The sequence below is a fragment of the Papio anubis genome, chromosome 6, assembly GCF_008728515.1.
Source record: "Papio anubis isolate 15944 chromosome 6, Panubis1.0, whole genome shotgun sequence".
Taxonomy (NCBI): domain Eukaryota; kingdom Metazoa; phylum Chordata; class Mammalia; order Primates; family Cercopithecidae; genus Papio; species Papio anubis.
The window spans coordinates 19,552,936-19,570,905 of NC_044981.1; the positions used below are offsets into that span (position 1 = coordinate 19,552,936).

Sequence of the window (17,970 nt, forward strand, 5' to 3'; positions counted from 1 at the left end):
TGTTAATAGCACACACAAGTCTTATTGAAAGATGAGAAGCAAGGAAATGTTACTCCAATGGTTTACGTTTGAGAGATTTGAGTAGAGGTGACAGGACTCTAATTGCAATTCCCTCACGGTAAGAGTTCTCTCTCATTTGAGCTCAAGACTTCCCAGATACACAGGTATAGTTCTTCAAACGTCATTGCTAGTGTTCCCATTTTTTCTCACCTGGATTATTACAACATACTTTTTAGAAGCAAATATTTACTCACATCATTCACCTGTTGAAATACCTTGTCATTCTTCTTTGCCTAGCATGGAACTTCTTAGTGTGGCATGAAGGGTTCTCGACTTTCTAGCTGTTGATTTTGAAAGATCCTCTACCATTCAATAACCCTGGATGAGTTATTCTCAACTGGTGGGAGAGAAGGATCCAGGGTAAAGATAAGGTGACCATATACCTCACCATTCAAACTGAGCCACATATGAGAGTGCAAGGAACACGCGACAGTAATATTTACACCAGAACAAGAGTAAACTGGGAATGTCCAAGGCACACTGGACTATGGCTCCCCCAAGTGAAGGGAAACATCTCATCAGAGTTTCTAAAAGGTTTGTGTAGGGGGTCATAAGCAGTTTGATAAAACTTGTTTAATATTCCTGGTGCCTTTGTAACAGAATCCACAGCTGAACGACACATTTCTGGCTGACTTGGCTTCTCCAGAAGACAGAATGAGAAAGCATTACAGGAGTTTTGAGTTTTGAAAGGTTGGAGAACACTGTTCTAGAATCAGCATGGCAAAATTCTTTCTGGAAATCCACCAAGCTCTGTGAGCTGCACTTGAAGACATGTGATCCCACTTCAGCGCTCCTGAAGAGAGCTGGCATGACCAGAAAGAGGAGCTCTTCTCCCAAGCCCTTGTCTCTGGCACCGAATGAACCTCTGGATGGTTGCCAAAGGCTTACAAAGGTTGTATTTTCCTCATTCACACATTAGAGATATAACATCATTGGTGATGACTAGTACTAAGGGCCATATTTTTACATTCCATGCCAAATATGGCATCTCATTAATGAACTAGGCATCTCTCCCTATATTTTAGACCCTGGAGTTAGTGATGATCAAATTGGAAAAATTTCATCTACTGAACTATTGACATCACTCTACAAGTATTTACATTTTTCTTTAAAAAACATATTTTCACTGTAATCCCAGCACTTTGGGAGGCCGAGGCAGGCAGATCACCTGAGGTCAGGAATTCAAGGCCAGCCTGGCCAACATGGTGAAACCCTGTTTCTACTAAAAATACAAAAAAATAGCTGGACATGGTGGCAGGTGCCTATAATCCTAGCTACTCAAGAGGCTGAGGCAGGAGAATTGTTTGAACCTGGGAGGCGGAGGTTGCAGTGAGCTGAGAGTGCACCATTGCACTTCAGCCTGGGCAACAAGAGTGAAACTCCATCTAAAAAATAAAATAAAATAAAATAAAATAAAATAAAATAAAATAAAATAAAACCCATAACCCATATTTTCAGTACATATTCAACACTGAGACTCTATAGTACCACAATGCAGCAGCAGATTGACTTGGCTTCTGAAAAGTACCTTAAAGCATCCTTTTCCCAGTCTTGGACTCTGTCTATGTGAGAGTTGGTTTTAATTAAAAAAAAAAAAAATGTAGCCGGGAGCAGTGGCTCATGCCTGTAATACCAGCTCTTTGGGAGGTGGAGGCGGGTGGATCACCTGAGGTCAGGAGTTCGAGACCAGCCTGGCTAACACAGTGAAACCCCGTTTCTACTAAAAATACAAAAAATTAGCTGGGCGTGGTGGCACGTGCCTATAATCCCAGCTACTCGGGAGGCTGAGGCAGGAAAATCATTTGAACCCAAGAGGCAGAGCTTGCAGTGAGCCAAGATTAGACCATTGCACTCCAGCTTGGGTAACAAAAGCAAAACTCTGTCTCAAAAAAAAAAAAAAATTATAATATAAACTCAAATTGGGCTGCACTCTAAGATACATGAAAGCACATACCCACAGAAAATAAACTGCCTCCAAGTCTGCAAGTCTTAGACTTTGCAAATATTGACAATGTCAGCCTGTAGGAGCCTTTACACATGTATGCATTCAATCAATACATGGATTGATACTTAGGATGGATCTAGAGGCAGTTTAAAAGAGCAGTGTTCAAGGATAGTAAGGAAGAATGACTTGTTTGCAGCCCTGGCTTCTGAACACACTGCAGAGCTCAGAATAGAGTAGGTGTTCAATAAATATCTGTTGAGTAAGTGTTGAAAGAATACCTATAAATCTTTCTCTTCTCACAATGACTCAAACATATAAAGCAGAATGATAGCCCTTGGGCTAGGAAGGTTGGCCTGTGTGATCCGCCGTTAGCCTGCCTGATTCCAGGTGGGAAGAACACAGCTTGGCTGTCTCTGCTTAACCTCAAGCTCTTAGCGTTCCCATAACTTTATTAGATAACTCATCTTTTCCTCACCCAAGACAGATGCAGGAACATACGCATACCCTATGTTGAAAAAGTAGTACTCTGCACAGGAATGACTCAGCTGTAATGACAGGCCATGGATCTGAGAGGGCAACTGATTTCCAATATTCACCCTTCTGTGGCCCTGATGAACCTACTGAGGCCAACACTAAAAATGCTGACTCTTACACATTGAGCCTATCTTTGCAAATTAATTGCAGTCCAGGACCACCACAATGTATGACCTATTCTGTTCTACACAGTGACACTGTGCCTATCCACTCACATAGAGCTTTCTTGATCAAGTAGAATGAAAGAAAGACCCCTAAGAGTACACAACTTGACCAGGAACAACTACTACCACCAAAAGAGAAACCAGCGTTAGCTTAGGCGAGGAGTTCTTATACATCTGGCATTATTTGGGAACAAGGTGTTCCAGATTTATGAATTTGCCAGAGCTTAGGAAATGGCAGACTCTGTGTGAAGAACCTATGCAATAGACATGCGATAACTAAGGATGGAAATCAATTACATCTGTGCAAGAAGGAAGTGGGGGCCAGAGAGAGGGCAAGGGAATCAAGCCCTCAAGAGTTCATAAAGAGACTGAGGGGAATTCTGGGTTTTTCAGGACACGTAGGGATTTGGGCTGATTTCATGTGAATCTAAAATGACAGAGTGACTCCCCACTAACACTGGAGAATCAAGAAACTTGCAAATTTAGGGCCAGAACCCAGGTGTTTTCAACCAGTCAGCAGCTCTTCCCAAACATCATTTTGCCCTTCACATATGTGATAACATGCTCTACAAAGTTGCCCAAGTTTGAGAGGAATTTTTAGAATACAACTTTTTAAAGGACAGATGTGTGTTTTATATTTATATTTATGTAAAACACACGTATATGTTGTGAGAGAGAGAGAGATGGGGGGCTTTATATAACACGCAGCATGGGTTTTATTTTCTCCCTTCTGCATCTGTAAGCTCATTTCTAATCAGAGAGCCCTTTCACAACACAGGCAGCTGAGGAAGAAGATCGGCCCTTCAGGGCTTCAGGGCGAGCCGGCTTGTTTCCACTTGCTACAGAGGTGAGGAGCAGTGGTGCTGCCAGCTGCCCTGACAGTGACTCCGTCTGCCCTGCCCCCACCATCGCCCCAGGCCGTGCCCACACCTCCCCAAGCCAACCGCTGGGCTTCTGAAGGCACCCTGAGATCCCAAGCGTTACCTGGCAACCGCGCACCTGTGAGCCGGGTCAGCCAGGCAGGTGGTGCTAACCTGTGTGTTCAGGTCTGAGGGCGCCCAATGCGTTTGTGTGCTCCCTCATTACAGCTCACTCCCTTGGCCCAGAGAGAACAGAGCTGATTGTTTTCCTTCTCGGTTTCCTAGAGACAACAGATCCACTGATTAGCTTTCTCCATCAAGCGTTCAAAGAGGCCAAGCTACACACCGTAGCATTAACCTTGAACATGGAACTCTTAAGAAAGTGCCCAGTTTTATTTGGGGGAAAAGATCTCTGCCAGCAAAGCTGATCCTTAATTTGGGAAATTTAAGGAAAGAACTCAGAGTAGTTCATAATAAATTATAATGCATGTGTGCAAAAAAAGAAAAAAAAAATATGTAACAATTATGCTTTCATTTTGTTTGGTTTTGCTTTGCTTTGATCTCTGTTCTTCCCCACCCCATAGCCACCAGAAGAGGTTCACCTGTCTGAGGAGAGATGATGGCATGGCTCTGGGGTGGGCCTCTCTGGCCATTTCGAGGAGCAAGCAGTTCAGGGTTTGACCAGCTGTGACTCTCCACTGTATCCAGAGTTCCCGCTGCTGGCATGGAAACCTGACATTGACCTCACTTCCTGTCTGCTGACCTTGCTCATCTCAGGCAGCATTTTCTGGAAGCAGATGAACAACTGTAAGGACAGAGAACTAGGTTGCTGCAGTGCCTCCTCCTTCCATCGCCCCCAGGGGAGTAAGTCTGGGCAGGGCAGGACCCAGCCAAACGTGGTTGTCTGTACGCTGCTGGGGCAACCCCAATAAATATTTTGTAAATGTTTCTTTAGTCCCCCTTCGTTCATTAAGAAAAAAAAAATTCTGTTCTCATTTTTGCATGTACCATATCACTAGCTTTGTAGTTGTAGGCGTAGATTAAGTTGTATTAGATATCCGACTTCCTTTATTACATTACTCTAGTTATCTCTTCTTTTCACTGCCTTTATTTGTTCCCCAGTCGTTTCTGTCCTCTCTCATTCTCCCTGCATGGTACTTTTTGTCTTAACCCATTACTTTTTGCTGTACTGTCTCTTCCATCCCATCCAACCTTATCCCATGGACTGTGTGGCCTGAAAATGTCCAAATTAGGTGTTTATACCTCTATAAAAAGCGTTTTCTGAATCACCCTGCTGGTTCAAAAAGGCATAGTATAAAGGAAGCCAAACAGTAAAGTCAATCAGGAGCCCACTGGCTTCCAAAGACTTTTTATGAGTAGGCAATCTTCGATTTAAAGATGCAAATACTGGTTGCTTTTGTTCTAATCAGTTCCATTTTTTGTGTTCGGGAAGTCATTTCTGAATCATCTTATTCCCTTAAATCTTTCATTGTTAAACTTCGCCCCTGAGAGTGCTTGTTCTCCAGTTACTTTACACATACTAATTCCAGGTTAAATCCTCACGGGCTCCGAGCTGCCAGAGGTAAGGTGAGATACTCCTCAGAGCTCCTTTAAAGGATCTGAGCACAGTAATGTGAGATTGCAGGTGACTTTGAGATTCTCCCACCTTTTCTTGCTTCCAGTCTTCTTACAGATACCCAGATACTTTCTTGTAGTCAATAAAACTGTGGTGCTGCTACTGTTGATTTTTCAAATGTGTTACTTTTTAAAAATTTTCAATGTGGGAATGGAATACCAAACAAGTTGCTTTTTAAGAAAACTAAATCTCTCCCTTCAGGGATCTTTTATAATTTACTTTGTTTCCCAACACTGGGATTTTACAAACCTGTTTCTGGCTTACAATCTCACTTGGAGAAAGAAAATCTCCAGCTTTTGTTGATAAGGTTGATTCTGTTTTGAGTTTTCTTGTTTTAATAAGGAACATTTACATATTTTATGTGCTCTATATATATATAAAAGAAATCATTAGCAGTGCCCAAAGTTAATAGCCTAAGAATGTGTAGCATAATATACTGCAGTGTCACTGATAGAGTGAAAAAGATTTAACATAGGACTCAGGGGGAGAAAGTAAAAACAGTATGAAACTATTACTACTCCAACTAGTTCTGAAACAGCTCAATGTGAAACCAACCAGAAAATGATCATCCCACAACCATAAATATAAAGCACTAAAAAAGACAAAAGCTCTCCGGCATTGTGAAAAAATCCATAAATAAAAAGCACCCCCAAAGCATTTGCTGGCAAAAGTATTTAGTGAGGCAGTAAAAAAGAGTGTTTGTTTTCTTTATATTAAGTGATTTTTTATGGAATCTGTACAATTAAACACTACATAAGAACACCAGAACTGGAGTTTGCGTTTGCACCTAATTGAGTATAGAATCAGGAAGATGCAGAATCTGAAGAGGCGACGGGCCTTACATTGTACAGTCAAGGTTACTTGCAGTGTTTTGTTAAGTAAAAAGTGTCCCATACTGAAAAAAAAAATCATTTTTTGAATGTACATATATGCACACTGACACACAATATGAAAACGAGGTTCTCTTTTAGAGCTTTATATTTAAATATAAGAGTTGCATTCTGAGGTTGATAGCTCTACTCCAAAAGGCAATCCTATCAGGCCTATCTTCCTATCAGATATCTTTTAGTTAAGGAAGATATGATCTTATTTCATTTTGTTGATATTTATTAGGCTACATAAAAAAGGGAGATTTTTCCTAAAGATGAAGTTGTCAGCTGAAAGGAAGCCACAATAGACCTCAGCACTAAGCCCTAAGCACTTAGAATAAGTAGCAGCAAATTAAAGTATAGATGTGATAAATTATACACAATACCATCTTCATTTAGTAAGTTAAAGACTTCCACATCTTAATAAAACATCAGGGACCTTGATGTCTGAGAATGAGAGCAATTTGGGGAATATACACCTGGTTATACCAAAGATTAAATCAAACCGTGTCACTTTAGAATTTACAAAGAACTTTTAGTGGATGGATTAGCAGCTCTGTAACCCCTCACAATCAATCCTGTGGTGTACAGAGGTCATTATTGCTATCACCTTTTTGGACAGAATCACTGGAAACTGAAGGCAAAGAGACAGTTGCAGGTGTAACCTTTGCCTCCACCCCAGTATCATTCACAAAGGACTTGCTGGTGCAATGTCAAGTGGAACCATGTGCACTTCCAATGACTAGACTCTCCTGAGGAAATGCAAAATGCAGTGTTCTTTCCACTTTATTCCAGTATCTATATCAGTCACTGTGAATGCCTTTTAAACATCTACCCACATGTGCCAGGCAAGGCGGCTCATGATCTGTAATCCCAGCACTTTGTGAGGCATGGAGGGAGGATGACTTGAGGTCAGGAGTTCCAGACCAGCCTGACCAACATTGAGAAGCTGCATCTCCACTAGGTATCCAAAATCTATGCCAGGTCGTGAGAGGCATTTCCCCTGTAATCCCAGCAAAAATAGGGTATTCTTGAGGTGAAATGGGGTTTAGAGGGAAAGACCATAAGTATAAGTTTAAGCTCAGTGTTTGAAATTTTATAGCCTATCTTGGAGGTGGCCAATAGTGAGAGAGCTCAGGAAGGAAGTTGAGAATTGGGATGAGATTACCACAGGAAGCTGGATGAGATCAACCACAGGGGGAAAAAAAAAAAAAACCCAACAAGGGGGGGAAGGCTGTGAATAAAATATCAGGGGAATATAGAGAGTGGGGAGGAACACATATATTCAGAAAGACAGAAAAAGCGAAGTCTCATTTCAGAGAGTGGAAAAATTAGTCTTGAGATGGGACAGGACACTACATCCCCAAAGATAAAAAGAAAAGACAATGGAATGTAGTAACCGCATAAGGAAATTGTGACCCTGAAGGAAGAAGAATTGAGGACATGTATGTTGGATAATCCCAACTTTCTCATTAACGACAAATGAAAGAGATGGATTTTATGTTCTCAAGAGTAACATTTTGGGAAGGCTACTGCAGAGGAAATTAGAAGGAACTAGAGATAAATAAAAGCAAAGCTGTTCAGTAGGGAGGACCTAAGTGTTTTGAGCGAATTTGAGTGTGTAGTGGAGAAATGATCATAGTTACTGGGAAATTATCCCAAGGGTAGAGAAATAGAAGAATTTAACCAGGTTTAGGAAATAAACAAGAAACCTACACTGTAAGGTAAAAAAGAATGAAAGGAATTTTAACATGACTTGACAAGTTAGCTAAGATGGCTAAACATAAAGTCTAAGCTACGTAGGCAAGAGAGAATGGAAATTTAAAAAAAGATTTCAATAAATCAGGTTCAGTAGGTATGGGAGGGGGCAGAGTATGGAAATACAATCTGTGTGTTGATTTGGTAGTCTGGACATGTAATCTCAAATTCTCCACAGTTTTTACCCCTCCCACTTTCATTTTCAGCTATTTATTTCATCTGCCTGTCCTTTGAGAACATTTGAGTTTGTAACTATTTGTCAAAACTTTCTCCATTCTTTACTCCTCATTATCTCTTAAATACCCTTTGTATTAGCTTCCCGTAGTAGCTGTAAAAAATTAGCACAAACTGGGCAATGTAAAACAATAGAACTTTATTCCCTCACAATTCTGGAAGTCAGGAGTCAGAAATCAGGGTGTTGGTAGGACCATGCTCCTTTTGGAGGTTTAAGGGGAAAATTGTTCCTTGCCTCTTGTCAACTTCTCTTGGTTGTCACAAGGATGTGTCTTCGGGGCCACCATTCAATCCACTTCATACTTCAACCTATCTTCTAACCACATCCACTCCAACACACACACACAATGCCACTTAACCAATCTTCACTAATAACACTGATGTCTTCCTAATTTTTCGTTATAAAGCTTTGGTTTTCATGAGGTTTTCTACAGTATTGCACATCATTAACAATTGCAGATGTCTGCAGACATCGCCTTGCTACTTTCTCTGCTTTCCATTCTTCATGCCATTCCTCTTGGGCTCATTTGTTAATACCATCTACTCCCCCATCCTCTTAAATGGTGATGTACACCAGAGGGCTCCCTCTTCTCTCCTCGCTTTTTATTCTCTGAATAAAGCCACACTCACAGTTTCAACTACATATCTGTGTTCATTATGCCCCATCTACATCCAACCCTGACTTCCTGCTTGATTTTTACACTAGCACCACCCAATGGAACTCGCTGTTATGATGGACAAATTCTGTATCTTCACCATCCAGCACAGTAGCCACTAGCCACATGTAGCTATTGAGCACTTGAAATGTGATCAGTGTTTAAATTTAAGTAGCCACATGTTGTATTGACTACCTTATTGTATAGTGCAAATCTAGTTTCCTCTACCCTATATGTCAGTTCTAGTGAATTTGTTGCCAGTCACACTATATGTCTTTCCACATACTCTTCTCTTTGCTTGGATAAGTCACCATTTATCCTTCAGGACTCAGCTCATCTGTGAAGTCTTTTTAACAACTCCAGGTTGAATTACTTGACCCTACTTTTGTCTTTCCACAACTCATTTTCAATAACGTATTTATATATAAATACATAATTTTAATTTTATATGTTTGTATCCATTTCCCTCACTACACCATGAACTCCTTGAAGAACAAGGGGCTCTATCTTAATTTGTTCTGCACTCTTTACACGCCAACAAAGGACCTGGCACTTGTTCATTAAATCAGTAAAAGAAATGAGTGACTGCATTTTGCTTAGAAGTCACCCTGCATTGTCTTAGAGATAAAGCTTACCAAGCTGCAAATCCTAAAATACAAGGGGCTTCCACCCCCTTACATAATCTCCTCATGAGAATGGCCAGGTCAGGACAGTTCAGGAAGCTTTTAAATCTGTGCATTAGATGATAGAGAATCTTCTTTTCCTTTGTTTTGGTTTGATCTTAGTTTTAGTCTTTAATGTGTTACACTTTTAGGAGACTTAAAAACTAGAAGTTAACATGGCTAACTGGGCACATGAGCCATTTGGCTGTCACCCTTCATGCTTAAAGTGCAAATCATTCTAGGAATCACTCTTCTGTGGCATCTGAAATACAGTCATTCGGAGAATTCCAAATAGTGATGCATGATTTTTCAAAAATATGCTTTTAAGAAAACAGAGCTGACATTTTTTTTTGCGAGAGGAGGAAAGGAGAGAAAAAGAGAAATTCTGCTCTCATTTTGGCCATAGGATGTGCACAGGGGTGTGTGCATCTGTTAATGGGGTGAAGGACAGCATTAGTAAAGGGTTAGGCAGGCATGCCGACTGTAGAGAAGGCAACTCATGGAGGCTTTTTCTGTGTCTGTGCATTCAACCCAGCCTTCATTGCCTATGGCTGCTCTTTTTATGAAAATTGGCACATATTTAACTGCTATAGCTGTTGGCATCTAGGCTTAGTTTTACCCACAGAGGAGGCATTCATTCACATTTTAGCTATCATTTCCATTAAAGCTTGCAAGTACAAATGGTACCCAATCTAAACGGGTAAGGCACGACCAAATAAATATATCCCCTGAATACCCCAAACACGGGGTATCTAGAAACATAGTGGTGGTACTTACTGAAAGTGACATTAACTACAAACTTAACATTTTCCTTCCTAAGTATATAGAAAAGCCAAATAATCTTTGTGAAGAAGGTAGGGAGTAGCAATTCCATTAAGATATTACATGGAAAAAAAAAGCTTTAGTCCCGTTTTGTCTATTTCAAGCTCCATTTTATTCATATTGTAACTTAGAGAATCATTCAGTGAAATGGAGTGGGAGGAAGAATATGGGCTACATTTCCTTGGAACTTTAGATACATTTTTCTTTCCTGTTTTATCTATGCATGCAGGCGACATCTCCTTAATGAGAGTCTTCAAACTTCTTTGCCTTTTAGAAGTATCTCTGCTGTGCCCTGGGACACCAGTCACTGATTTTAGCTTTTAAATGTGCTCATGATATAAAGTAATTTTTTCCTTAGTGCTATTCATTGTTTTACCTGTCTTAATGGGAATTATGAGTTTGATTAATGGGTGGAAAGATTTGGCCCTTGTTAGAGTCCTTATCTCTATTCCTCCCTGCTGCATGCTGCTTCCAACAGTCTCTGAATACGTAAGAATAATATCTGCAAATGAAGACTAAAATAAGAGTAAAAATAAAAGTTTATCCATGGATTGTTTATCCATGGTCCTGGCATTAGTGGTGACCATTTATATTAAAAGAATTCATAAATATATGCATACATTCAGTCATACATTCATGTATTCATTCAACAAACAATAGACATTGTGCTTGGCACTGAGAAGAGTCTGGAGTGATTTTAGGTTCTACTAAATTAAAACAAGACAGTGGGCAAACATTTAGCTTTACATTACATGATAATGAAAATGGATATGGGGAGGGAAGTAAGCATGGAACGTTCTATTTGTTCTGTTTTAATTTGGTTGCTAGCCATGTATACTTAATCAAGTAGATAATCAGGAAACACCTGTGTTCAGTGAATTAATAAAAATGTATGACACATACTTCTGATGAAACAAATGACCAATCTTAGAATCCACAGGTGCTATAAAAATAACCACAAATAACCAGGCAACTAGTCCCATCATCACTGGGAGTGCATGCTTTGAGTCAAACATGGATATTTATCACCCGAGTAGCTCTTAAAGGTGAACTAATGCTTGTGGGTTTACTCATGAGCGCAAGGAAGGATTACTTAAAAACACTAAGTATTTAGGTGTGAGAAGTAAAATTAAAACACAAGATTTCAGTGAGAGCTTTGACTTGATTTATATAATGAGTAGAAATGTGCTATTTGGGCAGGTCTATACCTTCATGTGCATGTATGAAACCAGACAAGTATGTGAATTTCTTTTGTCTTTGGAGTAATCAAGTAAAATAATACTCTATCACTAGAACGGCACTAATACTAACTCTTTGGAAAACAGTGTATTTTTTCTCCACTTGGGCAAAATATGAGTAAGTTAACTAAAATAAGCTGGAAAATATTCCTGACTCGTTCAAATGCAATCTGTGAGCTCCAAAAATAAATAAAGATTGCTCCTAAGAAGTCTAGAACATGATAGGATGCAAAGCAGTGGTAACAGATTAAGTACTCTGATGCTTCCAAACATCTGAATCAGCCTGTTCTGCCTGGTTAACATGAAAATAAGATGTGAGCAAAGATCTTAAATTGTAACTTTTCTCACAGGTCCTCAGATTGGAAATTTTAAAAATACAGTCGATGAAATTTAAGTAGTGATCATTGGTGTGTGTGAGAGAGGGTCATTGACAAATGAAACATATTACAAATTAATATTTCATACTTGCTGATGGACATCAGATGAACTTAATAGTACTGCTATTAAAGGAATAAAGATTATGCTTAATTATAAAATAAATATATTCTGCTTAATCATACACATGCATAGGTATCTACACATAAAAAAGATTCGTGCACGTGCTGTCTCTCTCTCTCTCTCCTCCCAGCCCCTCACCAACGTCTCATCTAATCCCTAATAAAGAGGAATTCGAGCCCAAATGACAGTGAGTATAAAATTGATTACAAAGCAAAATTTTCAGGTGATGCAGCCCGGGAAGATGTAAATGTTTCACAGGAATTATGATGTCATTTATGTTTCTGCCCAAAGGAGGGCCCCATTTCAGCTCAATCCCAATCAGGAAGTTATTCTTCACATCAAAGGAACATATTTTATACATGGCTGGGTAGAACACAAAGCATTTAGATGCTAGAGAGCTAGAGCAGAAGGGCCTTATATACTGAGATGAGCAAATTTCTGTGATGATAATTTCTTCCTGGAAAAGGATTTTACCACATGGCCCTGGAAGAGGAAAATGCCATTTTAAAAATATTCTTAACAACGGACTTTGAGTAGATGCAAAAGCTGAGACTTGCAATTTTGTGGAAATAGCAATAAACTGACCCCAGCTGGAGAGTGAGAGCTCATGTGAACCTATATCAGCCTAGACAGCTGCAATAAGCTGAACCTCAGCCTACTCTCATATCTGTAAAAATAAATGCTTATTTTTTTACTCACTGAGATTTTTATGATTATTTGTTATGCAGCAGTAGCTAACTGATACAGAGAGAATAACTATCTTCAAGTATATGAGGACATTTTCTTTCTTTCCTGGAGATGAGAAAATGCTAGAAAAGATTCAGGTTAAAAATAAGAAAGATTAATATTGTCAGTACCTTTATATGAGAGTTTCAATAGTGGGAAAGAGAAATGCTGAAGCCTTAGCGTCTAGAAAGAACAAACGAAATGATCTTTGTTCCTTCAGATGTGTTGATTTCAGACATAAAGTCACAGATAAGTTTATAAAAATAGAAATGTCATTTGAAACTCTGTCAGTTTCTAAAAATAGGTAAGAAATGTGTCCTTTACAGTGAGCTACTCTACCACAGTATAGAGGGTCGATCTAGTACTTTTGTTAAGACATATGGTTCATCTTGGTCCTCATTAACTTGAATCTAGTTTCTCAGAATAAATATTCTCTTAAGAAATGACAGACAGGCTGGGTGCGGTGGCTCATGCCTGTTATCTCAGCACTTTGGTAGGCCGAGGTGGGCAGATTACTTGAAGTCAGGAGTTTGAGACCAGCCTGGCCAACATAGCAAAAGCCTGTCTCTACTAAAGATACAAAAATTAGCTGGGCTTGGTGGCGCACGTCTGTAATCCCAGCTACTGGGGCTCGCACCACTGCACTCCAGCTTGAACAATGGGGAGTGAAACTGTTTAAAAAAAAAAAAAAAGGCCGGGCGCGGTGGCTCAAGCCTGTAATCCCAGCACTTTGGGAGGCCGAGGCGGGTGGATCACAAGGTCAGGAGATCGAGACTATCCTGGCTAACATGGTGAAACCCCGTCTCTACTAAAAATACAAAAAACTAGCCGGGCGCGGTAGCGGGCGCCTGTAGTCCCAGCTACTTGGGAGGCTGAGGCGGGAGAATGGCGTGAACCCGGGGGGCGGAGCTTGCAGTGAGCCGAGATCGCGCCACTGCACTCCAGCCTGGGAGACACAGTGAGACTCCGTCTCAAAAAAAAAAAAAAAAAAAAAAGAAATTACAAAGAAACATCCCAAAACTAAAATATTAAACTTTTAATTAAACTAAACTTTTAGTTAAATTGAAAGATTTTACTTTTTCAAATTGTATATTGATGACCACCAAGAATCTCTGGCAAATAAATTTGCTTATATTTGCAAATATAGAGCATATTTGTTAAGGCTCTTTCTAGAGTCAGATAAAATAAATTCAGATCTCAGTTCTGACATGGATTACTCATGGTGCCTTTGTAGGAAGTTGGTTTCTGAGTTCCGGTTGTCTATGAAGTAAGAAATTACGTGTAATAAGTAGTTAACAAAGAGAAGCCCCTCCATTGTCATAATCAATGCCATCATCGTCATCATCACCACGATCATCAGAAGTTTAGGAGAAGATGAGATAGAATCAAAGCTGTGCCTTACAAGATGAATTTAGCAGGAGTATGCAGAATGAATTGGACCGAGTGAGCAAACTAGAAACACTAATGGTTTTATTTAGAATATTCCTATCTTTGTCTTCACCCTCTTGAGCTATCCCACATACCCACACATATCAGAGGTACAGTGGAAATCCTAATAGTAAAACACATATAAGGCAAGGCTGGCACTTTTGCCTGAAGTACGTAACAGCCAAAGATGCAGGCTGAAACATTCCCTATGCCCACTTTGCTCAGGAGCTCAGCATTGGCTAATGGACAGACACACTCCAGGCTTGTGCCTAGAGCTCTCACCCTCAGCACTCCCTTGTGATGTTCCCACATGGTTTCTTTGCTGCCTATGCTCCTGGCCATCTGTTACAGTGGCATCACGCCAGCTTTCAGGATAGCTTGCTGGCTTTGCCGAAGCCCAGAGGCCAAGGAAAGGGTTTAGACAAGGAGCCCTTACAAAACTCTCAGGAGTGCCTGAAGAGAGCTCCAGGTTGCCTCTCCCTTTCCTCATACACCAAGGCTGAGAGTGGTTTTCTGCTTCACAACATTTTATCTCACCTGTTGATTTAACCAGTTGGATCTCCAATCTAAATCTTGAAATCTGGAGAGGAGAAAAACATGAACCATGTGTAGGTACCTGTGGCTGCCAAGCAGACAGGTGGTGTTATTGCCTGCTTCTTGGCAGGGCTAGCAGGAAGCAGCAGGGTTTCCATCAATACTCTGCTAGAGCCTCCTCTAATTCCCCAGTGTTCTCCTTTGCTCCCCATGATTCCTCCCTCTTTTCCTCAGTCATTACACTATCTATAAGATCTAGCAAAGATGTCTTTGTTTGACTTGTGTTCCAGCTCTATGCCTACTAATTTATATGAAAAATATTAAAACCTATCTATATAAGTTATTCCTACAAGACATGAGAAAAGATATTTAAATGCAACCGGTGTTTTAAACTAATGCTTTATGTGAGACTGAAAGATGTTTTATAACTACATTTAAAGTCATACACTGCTGCAGTGGATAGAACCAAAAGAGTAAAAGTCAATTGGAAATTAATACAATAAAAATCTTCAACCTAATGACCAAGAACATTTTCAGTTCGTATTCAATTATTTATTAGCTTTAAAAAAAAAATAGGCTGAGCATGGTGGCTCACATCTGAAATCCCAGCACGTTGGGAGGCTGAGGTGGGCGGATCACGTGAGGTCAGGAGTTCAAGACCAGCCTGGCCTACGTGGTGAAACCCCGTCTCTACTAAAAATACAAAAATTAGCTGGGCGTGGTGGCATGTGCCTGTAATCCCAGCTACTTGGGAGGCTGAGGCAGGAGAATCGCTTGAACCCGGGAGGTGGAGGTTGTAGTGGGCTGAGATCATGCCACTGCACTCCAGCCTGGGTGACAGAGTGAGACTCCATCTCAAACAACAACGACAACAACAACAACAAATAAATAAATAACAGAAAATTCACTCAAATGTCTAGAGCATGTGGTAATAATAAGTACAACAAAAACACTTTGGATAGTCCCAATAAGAGATATGTGCACCTATATTAGGGAGAAAACATAGAGACAACTGGAGTTTAAATCTTACCTGATGATAGAAGAATGTTTTCTAGGCCAATATACACTCATTCATTCATTCAGCAACTAGGGACTGGGCATCTACCAGATGTCTCACTGAACTAATGTTTAATAATAGGAAAGAAATCATTCAGAACATCTCCCATCAAGGATTTCATGATCTAATGTCATATGTGATTATGTGACCAAACATAAAGCAAAGAACAAATGTGGTGATTGGGATATAGACAGGTATTATGGGAGTGCTTACTCCATCCCAGAGGGACCTAGAAAAAACTTCCTGGAGAAGATAAAAGACAGTTTTTGTTAAAAATTTGAATACATAAGGCACAAGAAGAACTAGATATCGCTAGTCTTTACTTAACAGGTTGAATAAGTCTGCACTATTCACTATTCAAATGTTGCAAAATTTCTGGGTCAGATTAAAAAAGAATCTATGAAAAGGGAATAATTCTTGTTCTCTGTCACCAGAGAGTGGATGTAAAAACCATCGAAGATAAAGGATGTGAAAATACTTAGGAAAGCGTACAGCACTGTATAACTGAACGTTATGATTATCATTTACCTCTGGTATTCTTTTTTATCTACCTGAGAATCAAAACACAAACACAAAAACCAACAAAAAAACCTACAATGAATGTGCAGAGTGTTCTTTGCTTATCCATTTCAGAGGGGTAGTTTTCTAAAGATTATGAAATCACAGCACCAGCAGAGGCTTTGCAGGAGGATGGGGGCCTGGTTGTTCATTTCCCTGGCTTCAGAGGAAGGACAGAGTCCCACATAGCGGCCAAACTGTCCCATTTATCCCAATGCGGGCAAGGCTATCTTCCTCTCCAGAAAACTCCTCCATGCCAGAATGCATCATTGTTCACATTAAGAGTGGGATATACAATATAGGAAAAGTTGCAGATGCTGACTATTGCTCTGGCTTCTCAGGAAACAAACAACAAACAAGACTAAGTTTCAGGTTCTTGAATGCAGATGATTACAGTTGATACACTTTCTTCTAAATGAGCCAAGTTGCCTCCTGACACTCAGTCAAAGAATGAGTCCTTTTGAAAATACGTCTAGTCCTTCTATGAGTAAAAGTCACTCAGAGGTTTATAGTGGGTAACGGAGAGGAAATGGACAAAATAGAAAACAGACGTAATATTGTATAGTATATTGCTACTGGCCACAGGGGCAGAAGATTTAAATTCCAGACCCAACCTAGTCACTGCTTTGCTGTGAAAACATCTATGTATAAAACATTCAATGGGAACTTCATTTCTTCATCTGTTACATAAAGGGAATAGACCAAGGAATTCCCAGGCTTCCTTCCAGCTCTGGATTCTAAATCTTGAACCAAGAAATTCCATCCACAAGCTCTACCCATAGGAGTAATGGTTTCTCCTACCAGTCTCATTGACCCATGAAGGCTTTCTAATGCTTATGAGAAGTCCATAAGGGACTGTAAATCTCTACGAATAATATGACAACTTTTCCATTTCTGTCATTTATAAACTTTTAATTAACTCTCATCAATAAGGATCTTATGTAAAGATTATTGCCTCTTATTTAAAGAGGTGAAATGATTAACTTTCCTAAGATGTCTGATTTTTTGCTTCTTTCAATTACTGCCTAGTACTATTGGTATTAATTTTTCAGAAGCAAAACAAACATAGCACTTTTCTTCTTTAGAGTGTCCAAGAAGAGTTAAGTTCTTGAATTCTATTTGAGTCAACATTTAGGATTTAGTTATTTCCCAGAAGGTGGGAGGGGGGTGATATTTTAACATCTAAATATTTGAAACAAAAAATAAGTGCGTTGATTCACATAGAGGTATGTATCATTCGCAAACATGTACATATATTTTCCCTGATGCACGATCTCAGTAAAATATCAGAGAGAAAAAATGTCAGACATACATAGCATAGCAATCAAGGGCTAATGAAGATCCAGGTATTAAATCAATTAAGAAGTATCAAAAGCTACCTAATCATCAAGGAACAAAATTGGCACCACAATATGTAGTGAGTATGGGAAAGCCTAATTTACTAAACATACCCTGCAGTCACATAATTGCATGTAATTTTACCAGCATAATTAACTAATTTAATTACCACTTCTCAAGTGCATCAATTATTGACATTACAGAGTTTTCAGACAGCAGAATTACTGTGTGGTACATCCAGAGAATGCAAAATGCTTTGTACGCCTATTTTCCCAGTCACAGTCAACTACTGAAGAGGAATGTGAAGTCGGAGGTGGAAATAAGTCCTATCCTGGAAGACTCAGTTGGAGGGCAGGTTTAAAGATGGAACGACTCAAATGGGTCTGGCAGGAG

General features: G+C 39.7%; 1 long non-coding RNA gene across 1 annotated transcript in view; it reads right to left on the reverse strand.

The window, feature by feature from the left end:
* Positions 1–1,914: 1,914 nt before the first annotated feature.
* LOC116275251 overlaps positions 1,915–17,970 on the reverse strand; it is a 53,419-nt gene continuing 37,363 nt past the window's right edge. The window contains exons 2-3 of the long non-coding RNA XR_004184206.1: positions 4,166–4,350; positions 1,915–3,844 (exon numbers count right to left, since the gene is read on the reverse strand). This is a non-coding gene — a long non-coding RNA (uncharacterized LOC116275251). The remainder of the gene's footprint in view (positions 3,845–4,165; positions 4,351–17,970) is intronic.